We start from the raw sequence: 20,664 nt of genomic DNA, 5'->3' as shown, positions 1-20,664 counted from the left end.
AAGGGGTCCTTTGAGTCCTCCTCCCTCGGATGCTCCCTGGCACAGAACAAGCAGGCCTGGGGGCTCCAGGGCAAGTCCCTCATCTCCCACTCTCCTGACTGACACTACCCAACAGGTGAGGTCCAAGCAGCCCAGGCAGGGCAGAATCCAGAGGGGTCCAGTGCCTGTGAACTTGACCTCTCAAAGACTGTTTCCTCACCTGCAGAAAAGGGATAAGAATTCCCACTTTTCCTAGTTGTTATGGGGATTCAGTGAGATGATTCTGGTAAAGCATTTCGCACAGTGCTTGGCATCTAAGATCCATCCTTGGCATTATCGGCATTTTCTTAACTTCTCTGGTGTTTCCTCCCCCTCACCTCATCCTTCAGCTCTCAAAACTAATACCAGTCCTCCTAGGCTACCTTCCCACTCAGAGGAGGGATGTTAGAGGAGGGCCAGCCAGCTCTCAGTTTCAGTCCCAGCCTGGGCACCTCTCTGTGCCTCAGCTTCTTCATCTGTAACAAGGCAACGACAATAATAGCACCTCCTTTCAGACTCATTGGGAGGATTGAATGAGGCAATACAAGTGAGGCCCTTACTACAAAGCCTGCACAGAGCGAGCACTTGATAGATTTTGGCTATCATTATCCCCCTGACCATCGTTCTAAATTAAGTCTCCATAATTCCCTGAGCCCCCGGTAGTTTTCCTTCTGTGTGCTCATCATAATTTGTAATTACATATTAGTTGTGTCCTTTAATAGTTGCCCTTCCACCCAAGCTTAAATTCCATGAGGGCTGAGCCACGAGTCTCTCTTGATTGTGGCTGTATTCCCAGTACTGTGCCTGGATATAGTAGCTGTTCAGTAAATATCTCGTTGGGTGAATAACTGCATGAGTAAATGAACAGAATATTAGCATCAGCGTGGAGAATCACCAAGGTCCCTTCCAACTCTGCGAGTCTCCACTCTTCTCTATGTTTTGACAGCTACGGAAGGAAAGTTTAAAATGAACCCCAGAGAAGCTGTTTCACCAATCCCCGGGGAAGACTCGAGATGTTTGCTGCTGACAGACTTCTGGACACTCAAGTTGTACAGAGAGCTACTCTGATTTTTTTAAACCTGAGAAGGGAGCCTGCCGAATTTCTGCGTTGAAACCATCCTCTACTGCCTCAGGGCTGCCCACACACAGGGCACTAAACAAAGTTCAGTGGTGGACAGCAGAGACCCGGGCCAGGTGGACAGGCCTTGCTGTGTCAGCAGCACGCAGCCAGTACAGAGCGAAGGAGGCCAAACCTCATGGAGCAACAGGTGACCACAGTAGCCTCTGTCCTCACCTATTCGTGCCTCCAAAAGGAGAAGACTTCATATGTGCATGCAGGGGGCTGGCCTTGGATACCACAATCTCGCACAGCCACAGACAGTGTTTGCTTTTCATGCAGATTCCCAGGTGCCACCCCAGAACTCCTAAAGCAGATCTGTAGTGGGGCCTGAGGACATGCGTTTTGTAAAAGTTCCCCAGTCATTTTGATGCACCAAAGCCTGAAAGCTGTTACTCTATTGAGAAGAGAACAGGTCGATATAAGCATTGCCCTCCTGGAGGCTGGGTGCATACGTGTATAACCAATTACCCCCTCCCCCAGACTTCTAACCTAACTCTAGAAACAAGCTGGTCCAGCCTGCTGACACCTGCTTTGCTGCTCAGGCTGTTTTGAAACACCAGTTTGCAAGCCTGATGGAGTCAATGGGGAACTTTAAAATATTATATTGATGCTGGGTCTTACTCCTAAAGACTCTGATTTAATTTGTATGAGGTGCAGCACAGGTTTGGGATTTTAAGATGGTGATTCTGATATGCAGCAAAGTTAGAGAACAACTGCTCTAACTTACCCTCACCACCCCGCTCCCAGCTCACCAGTGCACACTCCAACCACCAGCAGCACCCCAGAACAGCCTTCACCCAATGAGCAGCTCAGCCTGAGCTGCCGTGCGCTGAGAAAGAAAGGGACACAAAGAAAGGAAGTGGAGCTCACATTGCAAGACCCTGGGGTGTTGGGGCACAGGATCTGGTCAGAGGATTCACCTAAAAGCTCCCCGTCGTTACCTCCTGTAAGTTATAGGTGACCTGCTGAGCAGGCACCAGTGTCCTCGGGGTGTATGAGGCAATGACACAGCGGGAAAGATGTCCCAAAGTCCTCCTGCCTGAAGTTGTGTCCCAGCTCAACCACTTACCAACTCTGCAACCTCAGGCAAGTGACCGTGTTTCCCCGACAATAGGACCCAGCCGGGCCATCAGCTCTAATGCGTCTTTTGGGGCAAAAATTAATATGAGACCCGGTCTTTTATATTATATTATATTATATTATATTATATTATATTATATTATATTATATTATATTATACCTGGTCTTATAGTAAAATAAGAGTGGGTCTTACATTAATTTTTGCTCCAAAAGACGCATTAGAGCTGACAGTCTGATTAGGTCTTGTTTTCGGGGAAACACGGTAGTTAACTTCCCAAGCCCCACCTTCCTCATCAGGAAAACGGGAATAACATAACCCGACACTTGTTCACTGTATCCTCACAACTTTATGTACAAAGCACTTAACACAGCTGCTGGCACATAGTAAAAGCTCAGTCAACTCAGCCAACGATAAAATATCAAATGGCTCTTTTGGTTGCTTGTTAGATGCTTCATTCTTTTCTTTTCTTCCTTTAGAGGGTCTTGGACCATTGTCGGCTATTCTGCCAGCCTCGGGTATCTCCTACTCCTCTAGGGCCTCTTTCCTTGTCAAGATTGTCTAGCTCTTCAGTCTTGAACTTGCGACTTGACTTCTCTGAGCCTCAGTTTCCTCATCTCCAAAGCAGGGGTATGAAAGTACTACTGCACATTCACTTAAAGAACCCATGAACCAATTTATGTGGATTGACAACACAAGGCCTAGCCCAGGGTCACTCAATAAACCCCAGATGCGGTTTATTGAGGTTCGGCAGAGCCCTAACCATCCGCTCTGGCAGCCATGGGGTAGAAAAGATGACTCCTGAAGGCTCTTGGGGAGCTGGCGATTCCAAACGTGGAGCCAGGAGAAGCAGCAGCCCCGGCCCTCTCGCCTGTCCCTCCTGGCGATGCTAAAGAATGCTGACTCCAGTTTGGGGCCCCTCGCACCAGCTCCCCATCCTCCTCACTCCATTTAGCTCTAGCAATCCAATTCCCTTTCCTCCACCCGGAAATCGATGTTTAATTAACACATTATTGGAAAAATAAACACAGTCTTCAATGGGACTGCAATGAAGCTAATGCAGGTCAGCTTGGGGGCTGCAGACCGTCCCTTCAGTCACTTAAATGCTCTTCTCTTCCCTGCCTCTGAACCAAGGAAACGGCACCTTTTCTCCCTAGACTCCTCAGCCTGGGGGGGTCTCGGCTTCTTCTCTCTGTGTTTCCTCTCTCCCTGTCTCTAGGCAGAGAGACTACCCATCCCTTCTTATCCTTGATGCTATAACAGATACGGGGAAGGAGGAAGCCGGTGTCAGTACATAAATCACTGCTCCATGGGAGGAATGAGCCACCTCCTTCTGTACAGCCCAGCCTCCACCTGTGAGGCCGCAGAGGGTCCCATCTTCCCCTTTTCTCCAGCCAGAACCAGCACTCATCCAACTGAGGAGTCAACAGCTGGAGAAGGGAAGAAGGTCTAGGGGTGACTGACTAGAATGAGCCCCTGGGTCCTCTCTAGCCCTCAGACCTCAGAGCTCGCCTAAAACCCTCTCCCTGGAAAATTTTCTCCTCTAGCCCCCATTTTAGATGCTCTAACTCCTACCCCCTCTTCTCCACGGTTCAGCGTAGAGAGCCATGCAAGGTGTCAGAAACAGCATGAATTCTGGAGTCAGACTCAAGCTTGGATCCAGGGTCAGCTCCATCTCACTGGTGTGGTCCTAGACAAGCTATCTAACCCCACTGACCCATGGTTTCCTCATTGGTCAAATGAGGACACTACGCATTTAAAGGAAATAAAGCAGAACATGCTGCTCTGCTAACAGCCATGCTAGATGAGTGTCCATTCACTGAATCTTTCACCGAGGGCCCGGCCCTATTGCGAGGGCCATGGGGAGTGTTGGCCCATCAGGGACCAGGGCCACAGAGCAAAGCAGAGATAGACAGGCTGCTGGTTCTCTGCCTTCTGCCAACCCACCCCCATCCCAAACAACCTAGCCTTCTCTGACAAGGTGCCTGAGCAGTGAAGAAGATACCTGAGATATCATGGGAAACAAGGTTTCCAAAGTGCCATCCAAAAGACAACCAGCAGCACCACCGATGGGCCAGCAGCTTCCTCTCCTTAAACTTTACATGCCTCTGACAGGCAGAAACATCTTCAGCAGGTCCCAGGGTTGTGAGCCAGACTGCTCAACATATGCGGGCAACGCTAAGAACTTGGGGAAGAATGGCCCACAGGCTGGTGTGACACAGTGGTTAAAGACCAGAGGCTTCGGAGCCCGGCGCACTGCGTTTGAATCATGACCTTGCTACTTCCCACCTGCGTGACCTTGGCCATGTTATTTAATTTCTTTAGGTCTCAGTTTCTTTTTTGTAACACAGAGATGATAACAGTGCCTACACCTCATAGAGTTGTGGGAAGATTAGGTGAGATAATGCATGTCTAGTCCTTAGAATAGTATCTGGCACAGTCAGGACTCGCATGTTCGCGAGGGGGAGTTACAGTAAGAGTACTTAAGTTAGTAGCCGTAGTGTGTTGGTAGTGGGAGTAGTCAGAAGATTCAGGTCTTAATCTTTTCAACGGGAGAAGTGGAAGTATCTGTAGAAAAAGGTTCTACTCTTAGCCACTTGCTTGCCCTAAAACTGGGTTTCCCTCTCTGGCATGCCTCTTACCTCTCTCCATACCATTAACAGAAAGTGGGTGAAGTCATCTTAAAGAAGGATGATCATATATTTTATCATCCAAACCAGGGCACTTCTGAGAGTTCATGATTACACTAGGACAAAGGCCTAAATAGGAACTGTCTTTACAAACCAGGGCATCTGGTCATTCCATCTCAAGGTCATATAGAAATGGCTTCATGCCCTATATCAAGGTCCTGACAAAAGGTAAGGCTTCCCGGTCCTGAGAATCCACTTTACTCTAGCCCCTTTGCCCCCTACACCCTGACCCCTGCAACACACACACACACACACACACACACAGCTAGAATGACTAACCCCTCCCCAATTCAAGGTCAAAGCCAACACCAAAGGTGGATCAGAAGAACTAGTAGGGGCCCTTCACCCACATTTCATGACATCACACTCCCCAGCCAGCCTCTGGAAAAACGAAACACACTGAGGCTGGTGTCTGGGAAATAAGGGCAAAGCCAGTCCGGGAGATGCACTCAAGCTCCCAGGGCATCAGGATCCAGACACCAGGTGTGTGGCTCTCTGAGTGGAGGCCCTGCTCTATCTGAGAATCACCTCGATGCGCAGGGATACATGGGATTGAGAACCCAGAACACCCCACGGGGGTCTCCTCCTCCAGCACACACAGAGGATGACCTTGATCAGCACTCAGTGACTCCAGTGACCTTGGAGTATAGCTCTGTAGGGGTCAAGTCTGCCCTCTAGAGGCACAGCCTCACCAAGATCCGACTCCCCTCTGACGGAGGCAGGAGAACTGAGAGGGGACCTCAGTTGCCACCAGCACAATACCCTTTGAGAGAGGGTGCACATCCCATAGGCAGCATGATGTGCAAAGAGCCCTGCCGGGACAGCCAGGACACCGGGGTTCCAGCTTTGTCTCGCGATCAAACTTGGCATATGGACAAGGCATTTAATCTCTCTAGACTTCAGTTTTCTCATCTGTATTGGAGGGCCCCGAAGGAGATGATGGTTCATCTCCCTGTACCTCTAACAGCATAATGTAAGAATCACAAACTTGGGCTTTGGAATAAGACACATCTGAGTTCAAACCCTTGATCTAGCTTACTTTATGGAAGTTTAAGTCTGTCTCCTCTGCTGTCAAGGGCAGGTATTAATAGTACTGGTAGACTGCATTGAGTCGTTTGAACAATTAAATGAGGTACTGAATGTAAGAAAAACAACAACTTGGTATTGCTTAAGTACCTCAGAAATGATAACTTTATCACTAATATCACTACGGTTACGACTACTATGATGATATTGACTACTAATATTAGTGAGATTGAGAAGGAGGCAGAATCATGTGACCGGCATGGAGAAGACCTTTCTATTGAACTCAGAAAGCTTAGCACTTTGCAATTCCTCCAAGATCTGGGACTTGCAGACAGCAATGAGACAGCCAGAGGCAAAGTTCAGCTTTCCCAAAAGACAGACCCCAAGGTGCCGGAGAAGAAAAGAGAACCCCAACACCAAACCCATATGGTTCTTTTCTCCAATCAACACATATTTGTTGAGCAGCAACTATGTGCCGCGGAAATATCCTAGGCACTGAAACCACTGCAATGAATGAAAGTGGACAGAGTCCCTGACCTCCTGGAGTTTGCATTCCAGAGTGGGAGACAGACAAGATCACTTTAGCACCTCAGTACACAACAGACTGTTAGGCGGTGATTAGCTGATTAGAATTAAAGGCAGGGTAATGGGCTGGAAAGTGGCTGGGGGTTGGAGTGAGGGGGCTATTTTAGAAAGCCAGCCAGGAGAAGCCTCTGTGAGGAGGTATCACTTGGGCAGAGCCCTGTGGGCGGGAGCGAGGAGCAGGCCCCACACACAGCCCCTGCCAGAGCCCAGTACTGCCACCTGTGGCTGGCCCAGCCACACCACGGCCCTTGGTCATCTGCAGAGCAGCCAGGGCGGCTTCAAGTGTCAGAGCTGCAGCTCCTCCGCTCTTCCCCCAGCACATCGTGCCAGGCAAAGACAGGGCCTGACCACAGCAGGGACCTACGCGCCAGGTTGGCTGCGTATTTCTCACAGTGGTGAGCTTTGGAAGGGGCACTTCTCCCATCCACGCAAGGGGGTCACGTAAGGAGCACGCACCAGGGGGTCCCAAGAGCATTCTCTTCTCTGTGTTCGGCACAATAATTCACCCCTAAGGCATCCTACTCCCCATTTCTTCCCTTTCTCTGGCAATGACGTAACACTTTCTCCCTAACTCTCCAAGGTCAGCCCCAGAAAGAGAGAGGGATGTCAGCAACCTAGGACAATCAGCATCTTGCTCTGAGGATTTTCCTTTCTTTTGAGGCAAAATCTTTCCCAATTTCATGCATAATTGCTAATAAAGACGGACACACCTTTAGCCAAAGGAGAAGGAAAATGGCGTCTGTTTTAGTTAAGGCAGCCAGAGCCCAGGACAACACTGGGACTCAGGCTGCTGCCCTGGCTGAGGGCAGCTGCAGCTCCTTGGGGATGCAGCCTCCGTGAGGCCGAGCCACCCAAAGGTGGCTGACGCCGTGGAGAGCAGGACCATTCTCCCACGCTCTGCCAGGGCTCCCGAGGTGGCAGGGGAAACCCTCAATCTCGCCCACCGTCAGTCTGCATCCGCCCACGGGCTTGCCTGGGGGCCGTGGGGATCTCATACAGTCTTCCCGCTGGGGACCGGAGCAGCTTCTCCCTGTTCCACCCTCTTCTCAACTACCCTGAAAGCTCCATTGCCCTCTCTCCCCACACCCCAACATCTCTGCTTTTTGCCTTCCTCCCACTCCGAGTGAGGGAAGGTAAGCTTCCCTTCCCTGTCACCCCCACACCCCTCCAGAGCCACTCGCATGTACATGTCCAAAAAGCGCACTCACGCAGCACACAGGCAGGCAGCCTCCTGCGTGAACCGCCCGCACAGCGGTGACAATCCCATGGTGTCCAATTGGAGGCACAACGGCGCTGGACCAACACAAACACCACTCCTGCCCCCACCCAAAGGCAACACACAGGCCACCAAGAATCTCAAAACAAGACGACATCCATAGAGCGAGAGCTGGGTAGGACAAAGACATCACTCCGTCCTTCCAATGAACCACGACAACTCCGGGATATTCTGCAGTGCCCTCTGGCTTGACACAGCCCACTGAGCAGAGCTGTGTGTGTTGGGGTGTGTGAGAGAGCGTACATATGTGTGGGTGTAGGGGGCAGGGGGGTCTGTGTCTCTACTGGCCAGACATCAAATCTCCCCAGAGGTAACCCAGTCCAGACTCTGCTTTCCCTGGGTAACCTTCCTCTGATGTGCCGCAAACATATTACACGGATGGTTAAATTGGATCATTATCACCGGTGCTTATTTGGCAAAAAGGAAAAAAAATCCTTAATGTCATCTACCCCCATTCCAATCCCCTTCTCATGAGGTCCCCTCCCCCCAAAGACTCTCCAACATGCTAATCCCATGAACTGCGACACACCACAGCTTTCAGGAAAGAATAATGGCGAAAAGGAAGAAGAGAGCGATGTAGGGAGAAGACGTGGAGAATGGTACTGCATTCCCCGTACGAAGATGGGTGGGTAGGAGCCATGGTGGAGTACGGGTGGGGACAGCCATAAAGGGTTGCCCGTGTCTGTGTGAGAGAGAATGTGTGTGCAAGAGCGTGTGCAAGTGTGTGCGTAGATGTGCCGACTTAGCCCTCCTATCAGAAGGCTGCATCCGTGTGGCATGTAGGAAAGGCCATCGCACCACTGTTGTGTTGCAAAAAAAAAAAAAAAAGGAAAGGAAAGGAAAAAGAAAAAAGAGCCGCAGAGCCATCAGAATCAGAATTTTCTCATCGAGATGGAATAGGCTAGAGGAAGGGGGGAGGGGGTGTAGCGGGTAGGGGAGAAGGGTGTATGGAAATAGAAGGCAAGAGCATGGCAGAAGTGGTGGTGGGGTGGAAAAAATTGCACATACACAGAAACATAAACACACACAATACCCAAACACCAACCCCACCGCTCCACTGTTCATCCAAGACTGACAACCCGTCCCCCATCTCTCCGCTGCCTCTCTGTGCCCCCCAAGCTGGTGCCGATGGATTTCTGTATCTCAGTTTTGCAGCAGTGGGCTAATTACAACCAAGCCCCCTCACCAAATTAACCCCTCCCCTCCCTCTCTTTTTTTCTCTAAAAGGCCAATTGAAAAATAATGTGTTTTTAGAGATAATGGATTTTTTTTTCCCAAGGAGCGAGAGAAAGGGGGATGCAGGGCAGAAATTCTGCAAACCAGTGACTTCCGACCTCACCTCCATCTCCCTTCATGTCTCCATTCGCTGTAGCATCCAATCTACAATTTCCAGCCATCCCCTAGTCCCCACCACCCATAAGAAAAGACCTTCCTACCATGCACATCGACAAACACACCAACCGTCACCCAATCTCAGTAGCCGATCTCAAAACCAAGCATCAACCCACCTCGATACACCCTTTCCCTTATATAAGCAGCAAATCATCAACATATTCAGTTAGACACAGCATTGAAAAGAAATCACCAGAAAAGGAGGCCAGACCACCGTCAAACCCCCAATAATTAATAATAGGGAGCTACCAGAGAAGCAAAGACGTAGTTGTCTCTCAGAATCTAGAATCCCTTTGATTTCTGGCCCCTTCGTCTTAAGAAGCAATTTTTAAAAATTATTTCACTAGAAAGGGCCGGAAAGCTCCAGAAAAGGGCATTCGCACAGTCCGGTTGTTTTAAAAAAATTAACCCAGCCCTGTTGCTCACTTTGATAGCGAACTTCCAGCGTCCAGCCTTTTCCCCCCTCTTCCAGAAGGAAGACTGGCTCACAGGATGAACCCCAGCCTGCAGAAAATGGGCCAAGAGCCCTTACTCTCCACTCCCCAACCAAAAAAAAAAAAAAAAAAAAAAAATTCTAACAATAGGAATATCTCTGCACAACCAGCACCCATCTGAAATGTCGTTTGCCTCTATATGACTTAGGCAGATTAAACCAGAAGATTAAAAACAACAATAATACCAGCCTTGTTACGTCTCTCTCCCCTCCATCCTTCCACCACGTACCCAGTAGCCCTTAGGTAAACTTGCCCATCATAACCAGCGGGACCATTTTAACTTGAGAAACGATGCAGAAGCCCTTGAACGATAAAGGGAGGCTCTAGCCACAACAGCAAATTCATAAAGGACTAGTTCTTCGGGCTCCCCGGACCTAACCTCCAGGTGCCCCCAGATAGACTGTCCTGGGTATGGAGTCACCCAGCACGCTAGGAGTTCAAATTTCCATTGGAACCTTCATCACAAAGGCAAACGGTCATCTGACCCCTGAAACTACACCGTCTTCCAGGTGTGACAAGGTGTGTCCCTCTCCCTCCCAGGGCCATCGACAAGACCCAGAGCAGAGAAAGAATTCAGAATATTAGTGGATAGTGGTAGTAAAAGAAAACTATCTCCCCAAGCGGGAATGACCGAAGGAAGCGGGAGATGACAGTTCCTCCTCTCCCAGTTCTCCTATTTGGTCAGACTATGTCTTGCTCCATCCTAGACTCACTCTGGATGCTCTCTGACCTTTGCATTAAAAAAAAAAAAAAAAATTTTTTAAATAATGATCAGGGGAGAAGAATCCTACTTTACCTAAACACCAATGGTTAGAAAAAATATAATTTTTTCACTGCATGACAATATTTCTACATTCAAATCAAAAGAGGAAGGCATTTAATGGAAGGAGGGAGAAATTTATTTTTTTAACAAGTAATCACAGGGAAAGTCACCTGCAAAGCAGCCGAGCCCATAGGTTGGTATTACATCACTGGCCTAGGAAGGGATGGGGGGGGGAGGAGTGGGACAGATTTTTTTTTTCCCCTTGTCATCAGAAAGATATTTCTAAAACAGTGAAGTTTTGTGGTTAAAAAACAGAGAGGGAAAGAGCTGAAACTCTGGGTACCACACAATGCCTTGAAAAAAACAAATACATGGAGCCAGCCTCTAAGGTCACTGAGAGCTTGCAAAACCCACAGTGCTTACGCGGAGTGGAAGTTTTCAGGCAAGCCTGCTACTAAATCATTAATATAAACAAATGGAAGGCAGAGGAGGAAGATTCCCTTGTAACCGATCCAAACAGAAGTGCACACGCTCATACACACACTCACACACACTCCCTTTTCACCTTCTCCAAGTATTCCCACCTTCACAAAAAGACAACGGGAGTCCAACGAGGACCGTCAGGCTCAAGAACCACCTCCTCATACTCTCTCCTCCCCCCCCCCAAAAAAAATCACACTCAGACACACACGTACACACTTCATTTCCTCAACAGCTAGGGAAATCCCTGTTTCAATTCAATTTTGTCTTCTTGTGATCCTCAGACTGTCCCTTTTCTGAATCAGCCCCTTCCCCAGAAAAAAAATAATAATAATAATGAGGAGGAGGAAAGTAGCTACAAAATGCCAAAAAAAGTATGTGCCCAAAATGAAGTGATGGACACACATCATTTCAGGCTAACAATCCAAGGAAATAGGAGAAAGATTTTTTTTTTAAGTAATAAAATATCTAAAACATTCTCTGACTTTTTGAACACCTGGAGCAAAAGGACCCAACTTCCAGGAGAAACTGTAAGACACGAAAGGCAGTTGGAAAGCCATTCCCATGGTCAGCCAAGGCTCTCCGATCCAACATTCAGAAAAAAAATCTAGGTTGGTCGCTCCCAGCTGAAAACTTCTACCCTCTCGGAGCAACTGCCTCCCAGAACGAACAAGAACCTTGAGTTGTTTCTCATCCCGCCGGTCATCCTTTCTCCCCAAATCTTACCTTTCCAGTTGAACAGAAGATTTGGGATCTGTTTGTTTGATGTTTAATCAACTGAGTTTGCTGGGTATGTCTCCTCTTTGGGAAGGTTCAAATTCCAGAATCTTTCTCTCTCCGTTTCTTTCTCTCTCTCTCTGGGAGGGAGTGGCAGGGAAGAAGGGAGGTGGGTGTTGGAGGTGCGAAAAGCAAGTCCTTGGTGGCTGGAGATGCTGGCGCTGCGAGAGAGGAGGACACGCTCGCCTCTCCCTCTCAGTGAGTGGCATGCAAGAGATGTGTAGGGCTGAGCTCTGAGCCTGAGACTGCCGGAGGAGCCCAGGAATTTCACGCACTCCAGAGCCGGCCCCTCCCTCTGCCACACAGACCCCGGCATTTAAAGAGACAGCCAGTCTGCCTGGCTCAGGGCTTCACCTCCTCCCTGACTGTTTTGCAAACAGCTGTGAAGATATCATCAGGGAGGGGCGCGCTGCAGGCCCCTAAGACGGAGAGGCAGTGTCAGGAGCTCAGTTCTCCCCTCACCCCAGCTTGAGGAAGGCTCTTGGCTAGAACTGGAGCAGGAATTAAAAATAAAAGACAAAATCCTCAGCTACAGCTTCAGTAGACCAAGCCACTTCTCACTGCTGAGGACGCATGTGCCTCATCGCAGACTGAGGAAGTGGAGCGGACCCTGACCTAGCAGGGTACCTCAGTTTCCCTGAGTGGTTGTTCCTCCTTGCGAAATCAGGGCAATCCTTGCACATCTGGTGGAGGTTAGAGCTGTAACTAGGACACAAGTCCACTCCTTCAACAAGCATTTCGAATGCCTGTTAGGACAAGGCACAGTGCGTATGAGGGATGGGGACATAGAAATGAAGGTGACAAAGGGGGCTTTCCCTCCAGGGGCTCCTAGTCACCAAGACAGATGGAAGCACAGCCAACCCTTTCCCGGGAGCTGTGAGCTCCAAGAGGTGGAGGCAGACACCACGTGCAACGATGGGTCAGGACGGCGGCTCGCTTCTGTGGCTTACATCCTCAGTTCAGGACCTGAGCATTTCCACTGCCCCCCAAACTCTTCAAAATCCCTCACCAGTTTTGCCAAACTAGTGCATGTCTGTGGAAACATTTCCCCAGGCAAGCCTAAACAAAAGATGACAGTCGGTGGCACTACACACAAGGTTTTGTTCAGCCTCAGGCCCTGGTGCCTCACAGTGGGAAGCAGCCCCACCCCCCTTCTCTCCTGCCTCCCCTTTCTCGGGGCTGCATGGTGGGTCCTTCCTCAAGCCAGCACCAATGGCAAGAATAGCCGCCAACAGCTGTTAGGCCCTTACCAGGTGCCAGCACAGGGGTCATCTCATTCAGTCCAGTGAACTTGGTGCTATTTGACAGTTGTTTATCTTACAGTGGAGGAAGTCAAATCTTTAGGGAGGCTCCACAAGGTCACACAGCTGGAAGTAACCAAGGAAGAATTTGAACTCGGGTCTATCTGACTCTGGAGACTGCCTGCTCAGCCACAAGGCTCTCTTGCCTCCCTGACTTCTTATATTTCGGCACTTGACTGGACATTCTTCCTGCCATCCTAGCTCTGCCCAACCCAACACATCTGATAGTGTGTACTGACATGGTGCTCACAGGAAACAAAGCGAGAAAATCAAGGTCCCTGCCTCAAGGAGTCCACTTTGCTTTGAAGGAAGACAGGTGTGTTCCTGTAAAGCAAGGGGAGATAACAGTCATGCAAAGGGAGCTCTATGGGACTGTCAAGAAGCAAGTGATAAATTATGATTTGGAGAGAGGCTATCAAGGCAAGCTTGGTGGAAAAGTGGCATTTGGGCAGGACTTAGACAGACACGTGTAATTCCAGCATTACTAGCCTACTCTTTAGTCTGTAGATCACAATCTCATTTTCTTATGTTTCTTTGGGTCCCCAATCTTCAGCACCTCTGTGGTACACAGCAAGTATTCAGAACACAAACAAACATGCCTGACAATGTCACAAATGACACCTGACATTACACCTGCTTCTGTTAGGCCTGAACTGCCCTGCCACCTGATCGTATATATCCTCCTTACCTGGACTTTTTTTGAAGCCCATATACCTGATTTGTTCTCAGAGTATGGAAAAGAAATTCAGGGGACATCGTGCACGGACTTAGGCAAGTGTCTGGAGATGCTGGGGAAAGACCAGGGAAAGGAACCACCATGATCCAGCAGGAAGTTAGAAACAAAGAGGGCAGCTCTAGACTCACCTTTGGGAACAACAGAAAGAGACCTACAGGGCCCAGGGGACATGAGGGCATAAGCCCAAAGGGAGAGCCTGAGAACTCACTGCCCTACAGATGTCAGCACCCATGGGACTGCTCTGGCAAACACCAGCCTTCAAAGGACATCCCCCTGAGAAGTCCCCTGCACACCTGCAGGACAATCTAGAGGTTAGGTCACATACCTGTCCTCCAACCCCAACTTGGCCACCTAAATTCCATGTGATTCGAATAGTTTTCTTTCCCCTCTCCATGTCTCAGCATATTCACCTATAAAATGGTGATAATAATACCTGTACTTTCTTCATAGGATTGTTGCAAGAATTAAGAGATAAAATACACACAGAACACCTGCCCCCCAGAAATGCTTACCAAATGTCCACTGCCTCTGCCCAATGGTCTGCCTCTGCCCCTGCATGGGATTATTAATTTTGGACTGCCCCCTATAGTTAGCATTCCCTTATTTCATCATTTCACTTTCAATATTTCAGCTCACCAGGGTAGCACTGTAGTTAGTTTCATTTACTTGTTTTAGCCCTTTTGCTTCCTCATCTACTTTACCTTGTATATTTTGAACATACTGGTTATTGTCATTTGCTTCCATTTGGTATGGATGTGGGCTTCGTAAGTGTTATTTATCTTTCAATTACTCCAGTGTATCCTTTTAGTCTGCCTTTTATCATGAAATCTCTGGGCTCACTCTATGTCATTCCTCCATAACATTTTAGCTAACTACCACTCTGCTCGTTCCCAGTGATCCAGTATCCCCCCAGAGAGTTCCCGATTTATGAAGGTGGAGATGTATAAAAAGCAGAGAAAGACAAGAAGGCAGGACTCCTTGCAGACATGTAATACAACTGTAAGCATAAAGCAATATCAGATGTTTGCCCAAAGGATGGTGCCGTGTCAACAGCGACGCTGATTTTTTTTTCCTTTAATGGCAGACTCAATCGGGACAACTGAAGCCTCAGAGACTGGACTTCTACTGCTTACCCCTCTGTCCTGGGCTGAGAGGGCCACAATCAGAAGCCATTAGGTTAGAAGTGTCCCATGTGGGCCTACCTCCCTCCCCACAGCTGTGTGGCTCTGCCTTCACTCACATGGGGAGAACAAAATGGGACAGGGTCTGTTTCAGGTTTTCTCAAATGTGCCACACCAGCACTTTTGGGATGAAGCAAGCAACAATTTCATCACCAGTCAAAAGGATAAGTTGTTCATGACATTCTGGGGGAAAATAAAATCAAGGTAATGTCATGACAATGACGACAAGAATGACAACAACCAGCACCACCTCATGTCACCCTGCTGGCCCTCTGCTTGGCATCCTTGTGGTTACGATCCCAATGCTCTGCCAAGAGGACATTTGGGTGCAAATCCCAGCTCCACCATGTGCTGGCCATGAGACCTTAGCCAACTTACTAACATTTCGAGCCTCAGTTTTCTCATCTGTAAAATGGAAATGATACCATTCTCAAACATCGTATCCTATGATGATGATATCAAAAATGTCTAAGAGTAAATGGCACGTGGAAAGTTCACAATAAAGAGTATCAGCTATCACGACCAGAGTAGATTCAAAACGTGTAATATCTGAGATGGTACTGGCAGCAACCAATCAGACTAGAAGCTGGCCATAAGCCACTGGTTTGACCCTCGCAGAGCACAGCAGCTATCAGGCCTGGTTCTTAGCATTATTACCCCCCCCCACACCAGGTACTAAGGTAAGAACTTGCATGCACTGATGCATTATCTCATTTAATCTTCACAGCAAGTTGGTTTTATCGTGTTATTTGTTGAAATATATTGAATTGCATACTTGTAAATATAACTATGCCTATAAAATTAGCATTATAAACAGACTTAACATATATATTCTTGTTGCCCTAATGACTCTTGTATGTGAATTTCAGGGGTTGCATTGGCTAGGAGTTTTATAGCTTCATTGTAGAGGTTCTACATTTTACATACTGATTATTTCAATAATCTTTGGAAGACAGTGATAATGGTCAATGGCCTTAGTTTCCCCATCCTTGAAATGGGTGCACATACTGTTCTTTCTTTCTGCGTTCCCACTACTCTATCCCAACCAACCCTGGAAATAAAAGGCTTCTCAAGTCACTAGAAACTGGGCATTAGATAGTTCTGCTAATCCCCAGCCAGCACTTCAGTAAGAGACAAGGCTGCAAGTCGCCACATGTCATGATCCTAGGCAGATTTCAAATTCAGCCTGAAACGCCGTTGGCTAAAAGCAGTTTGCCTAGCACCTCTTACAAATATCCCTTCTGCTCTTCTCTCCTCCCCCAAGCTGTGATGCATTGTGGGCCTACTGAAGTTTATTTGACTTTCTGTCACCTCTCTGATGGTGTTTCCAGTGTTATTAATAAGTGACTGTTTATTAACTAGTATAATTAGATATGCCCCATGCAGGGCAGACAGCACCACAGAGGGGCCTGACATCTTCAAGGAGGGGACTTGTACAGAAGAGTTGTTCCTGTAGCCCAGGTAGAGGACACGGGGCCAGCAGTGAGTGCCAGGGAACCAACAGCAGTGCTCCCAAATCCCAACAGCCGTGCATCTGATCAGAGAACTGTGTTCTGGCATAAGACAGAAAGAGAACAGAGGAGGGTACAATTTGCAGGCAGGTGAGAGCATAAGCCCAAAGCAGAGCCTCAGCATCCACGCCTTGAGAAGGTCAGCTCCCAGGGAATGTTTCTAGCTCCCATCATCTCTTCCACCAGGGTACAAGCCACCCCAGAGGCTGCAGGAAAGGCTAGCTCCCGGGAAGGCCAAAAGTCTCCAACTTTCCACTGCATTTTCTTTTCCTGATTATTCCATTAAAATAAAACATTCTTGGGACTTGCAGCCTGTAGAAGCCTCCCAGCCACTTCCCGGAATTCAGCAGCCTTGTGTCAGCTGAGAGGAACCAGCCCTCGAGGAAGGACTCCCGTCTCCAGCCTCAGGGAAATTCCTGCACCTGCATCGCCCAGTTAGACTGATGATGACAGAAAGTCTCACCGAAAAGCTTTTCACCAGAAAAAAACCTGAGAAGGAAACTGTCTTCTCCTACTCTACTAATTTTCAGAGCAATTTTCAAATGTCCTGCTTGGGGATCAAACTTTAACACGGTCCAGGTATCTTTGGAGTGCTTAATGGGTTCGAGTGTTTGACTGGCAGGGAGTTACCTATCAATACTTGGCTGCTTTCAAAAAGTCATCATGTTCTCCATCTACGATGGAAGTCATTGTGTGGGTTAAACTTCATTCCTCCGCCAGACAGGTACGAGCGGAGCGGGCCGGCACAGCAGCTCTCTGATTGGGTGCCTGGAGGACAGGACCTACATCTCTGGAAGAAGCAACACAGTGTCATGATGAAGGGCATGAACTCCAGGTCCAGACAGCGCAGCTGGGGCCAGCTCTACCACACGTAAGCTTCAGGACCTTGGGCACTTGGGTTGTCGGACTGTCCTGCACCTCGGTTTCCCCTTATGTGCAACAGGGACCCTGATAGGACCCACCTCATAGGGTTGTTATGGGGATTAAATGAGTTAATATGTTTAAACTACTCAAAGAGTGGTTGTCGCAATGTAAAGGCTACATAAGTATTTGCTAAATAAAAAAAATAAAACAGCTTCCCATGGGTCTTCCTCCCAGGAGGCCCTCAATAAGAGCTTCCTAATAATGGCAAGTGGAATGTGCTGGTTCTGGCATGTCTTGGGATTGCAGGCAGGAAAGATGTCAATTCTGCTCTCTTTGCTGGGGGACTCTGCTCGGAGATGTCTGCCTGGGCCCAGCTCCGATGCCTGCTGCCCCATGCCCCCACCTAGCCCCTTTTCCCATCGCCTCTCAGCCCTCAGACCATCCCTACCCCTTCACCCTGTAGAGTCAGCTCAGCCTCAAGTGTGGGCAGCACCAGCAGCCATGATTCCGTGGAGCCCAAGCCACGCCCACCTGCATCCTCATCCCAGGCAACCATTCTCTCTGACCCACGCACTAGAACTATTTTTAAATGATATACTTTTGCCCGGTTGTGGAGAAAGGAAAAAAAAAAAGAAAGAAACACCCTCCACAGGCTTCAAGCTGAAGATGGAGTGATTGCCAAATGCTAACAGCTTTTCAAACAAGATGCAGTTAAAAATATGTCTGAAATGGTTTTAACTCAAACTCAAAAAATAGATTAACTGAGTGGAGAGCCTTAGGCAGTGGTGGTGGGGGAGCGGAAGCGGAAGAGGGATTCCCTCGGAGGGGCCTATGGGCCTATGGCAAACCCCACTACAGGGACACGGGAGAGATGCCTGGTTTATTTTCCCACATGAATAACACCTTTCAGAAACATAGACCAAATCTCCAGGACAAGTAGTGACACCAGGAAGCCGTGGCTGCTCCCCATGAGGATGTACTCCTGACCCTCACTACTCTAAGCGGGGTCACCAGCATTACTCGGAGCCTGGCAGCAATGCTGAATCTCTGACAGCAGACCTGCTCATTCAGAATCTGCACCCAATAAGATGCCCAGGTGATTCAAATTCAAATCATGACCCCTCAACCCTAAAAAGGATTGGGCTCAAAATAGTTCTGCCCACCTGACATATGAGGACAGTGAGATCCAAGGGGGGACTCATCAAAGGTCACCAGCTGAGTCAGTCTAACAGTAAGTATCATCCAGAATCCCACCCCCTCCTCCAGGGCAGTAAGCTCCAAATCAGCCTTCGTCATCAGACCCAGCCAAGGACAAGAGAGAAGTTGTGACGTCTTCCTTCTAGGGGCAAAGGGCTTGGAACATAAGACCATCACTTACGGCAACTTTTCTCAAAACAGGCTCAGTAGGTCACTAATCCTACCAGGTACTCTGTGAAAAGGGCTCTATTGTCAAATAGACATAGGAAGTTCATAATGCACATTCATATGTTTAAATCTCTGAGAAGTCCTGCATTAAAGAAACTTGCTTAACATTGTTTCATCCAGTGTCTTCCAGTTATTTTACTAAAAAGAAAAGAAAAAAAAGAAAAAATTTTCCCTCACAGAAGACCTATTAATGTGAAAAACATTATGTCCTGAAAAATACATGATGGGATTCACCACCGTTGGTCACTTACTCACATGTTCAACCAGTCTGCAGGAAAGCAGATTGTTTTATAGTGTTTCTTAAAGGTGGGATAGGGACAGAATTTCTTTTGTAACAACCCCAGAAATGTCATCATTCAACCTGTGATTAATCACTTCCTGCAACAGGGAGCTCACTACCTTACAAAGCAACCCAAATGAACATTGGATGACTCCAATATTTAGAAACGTTATTTCACTAAGCCAAAATCCTGAACTTCCTAACATGTCAGGTAACAATTGCCTGAAATCTCTTCACTATCAGTGTGCATAGGGAATTTGTTATTGTTTCTCTTATTCTTCACATGCAACTATAGTAGTGGCGGACTAACAAGTCTGCCCTATCCTCTACAGTCCAGACCTTCAAATATTCCCCAGAATCATAGCACTTTGGAGCTTAAGAGTATTTTAAGTAATGCCTAACCGAGCCCTTTTACTTTACAGATGAGAAAACCATGTCCAAGAGCAATCAAATTACTTGCCCAAGGTCAAACAGATGGTGGAAACTTCACCTGGGAGATTGCATTTGGATACATCTAGGAACTTGCATTCTTTTCTTGGTAGGAAAGCTTTCTTTCCTTACCAGGAATTCCTGGATGCTTGAGGTTCGTGTCTAACCTCCAAGGCCCATCACAGAGAATCGCAGTCTCCCACATCCTTCCTCTTGGCACCCTCATCAGATGCCACTCTGGGGGCCAGATGAGTCACAGAGCTCACCCAGCATGGGGAATCGTGTTCCAGCCTCTCCCCTCCTGGAGTAGCTGAGCTGGGACTGTTCTTCACCCCACGCTGCCTCCTCACCACCACTGCCATCTGCACCTTCCTTCTCAAGGATCACCATCTGCTTTCGTGATACCACTCAGCCTCCCCCAGCACTTTGCTCAGTTTCCTAACCCACTGCTTGAGCCACTCTCCTGGCAACTTGCAATTTTCCTTTTTCCTTCCCTTGCCACAGCCTTCATACACTACATCTTCATCTCTTTAGCCCACCACTTCAAGAACTTGTAAGCTTGCAAGCTCCTGCTTTCACACTCGCTCTCATGCCAAGTCTCCACTAACCCAGAAATTCCATCAAAGCCCTTTGCTTGGGCTAAGATTATGCAGCTAGGCTATATACGTCTGCTGAATAAATGAGGTTCTTTCTTTATGTCCTTTTTTTGTCCCAGCCTGGTCTCCCATGTTCTGAATCACCATCATTTAAGCCCACTTGCACCTCCTTCTATAGGTATAGTCCCTTCCTACAAAGCAGGCAAGGACTGTGTACACAGTAGGTGCAAATGTAAGTGCAGAGTGATAGTACTAGCTCCCTGAGAAATAATCCTAAAGATGATGGCTGCTCTTTTTCTCACTAGAAAGGTCTAAACTGCAGGAGGGCAGTGATCACACCTATATACTCACAGTCAGCACTTAAAAGTTCTCAATAAATATGTGAGAAATGACTAAAAAAAAAAATGGGGGGCACATAGGAAGCCCATAATGATTTCTACTTGTTTAGCATCTATTCTGTGCCAAGCATTTCACATATATCATCTAATTTAATACTTGGAAGAATTCTATAAGGCTGAGAAAGGAGGTTCAGGAAATGGATTCCAATCTTGGGCTTTCAGGCTTCCATACCTGTGCACTTCTCTCTTCCTCTCTGTACCGCCAAAGGTATCCAGCAAAAGGGTCCAACCCCAGGTCCTTCAT

General features: G+C 48.1%; 1 protein-coding gene across 23 annotated transcripts in view; it reads right to left on the bottom strand.

Moving 5' to 3' along the window:
* NRXN3 (neurexin 3) overlaps window positions 1-11,925 on the bottom strand; it is a 1,519,061-nt gene extending 1,507,136 nt beyond the window's left edge. For all 23 annotated transcript variants that reach the window (XR_013993472.1, XR_013993473.1, XR_013993474.1 and 20 more), the window contains exon 1: window positions 11,649-11,925. The gene's annotated coding sequence lies outside the window, so the exon portion shown is untranslated. The remainder of the gene's footprint in view (window positions 1-11,648) is intronic.
* Window positions 11,926-20,664: the final 8,739 nt, after the last annotated feature.

This window comes from Rhinolophus hipposideros (assembly GCF_964194185.1).
Source record: "Rhinolophus hipposideros genome assembly, chromosome: 5".
In the NCBI taxonomy this organism is placed as follows: Eukaryota; Metazoa; Chordata; class Mammalia; order Chiroptera; family Rhinolophidae; genus Rhinolophus; species Rhinolophus hipposideros.
This window is presented reverse-complemented; position numbering and strand designations above follow the sequence as displayed.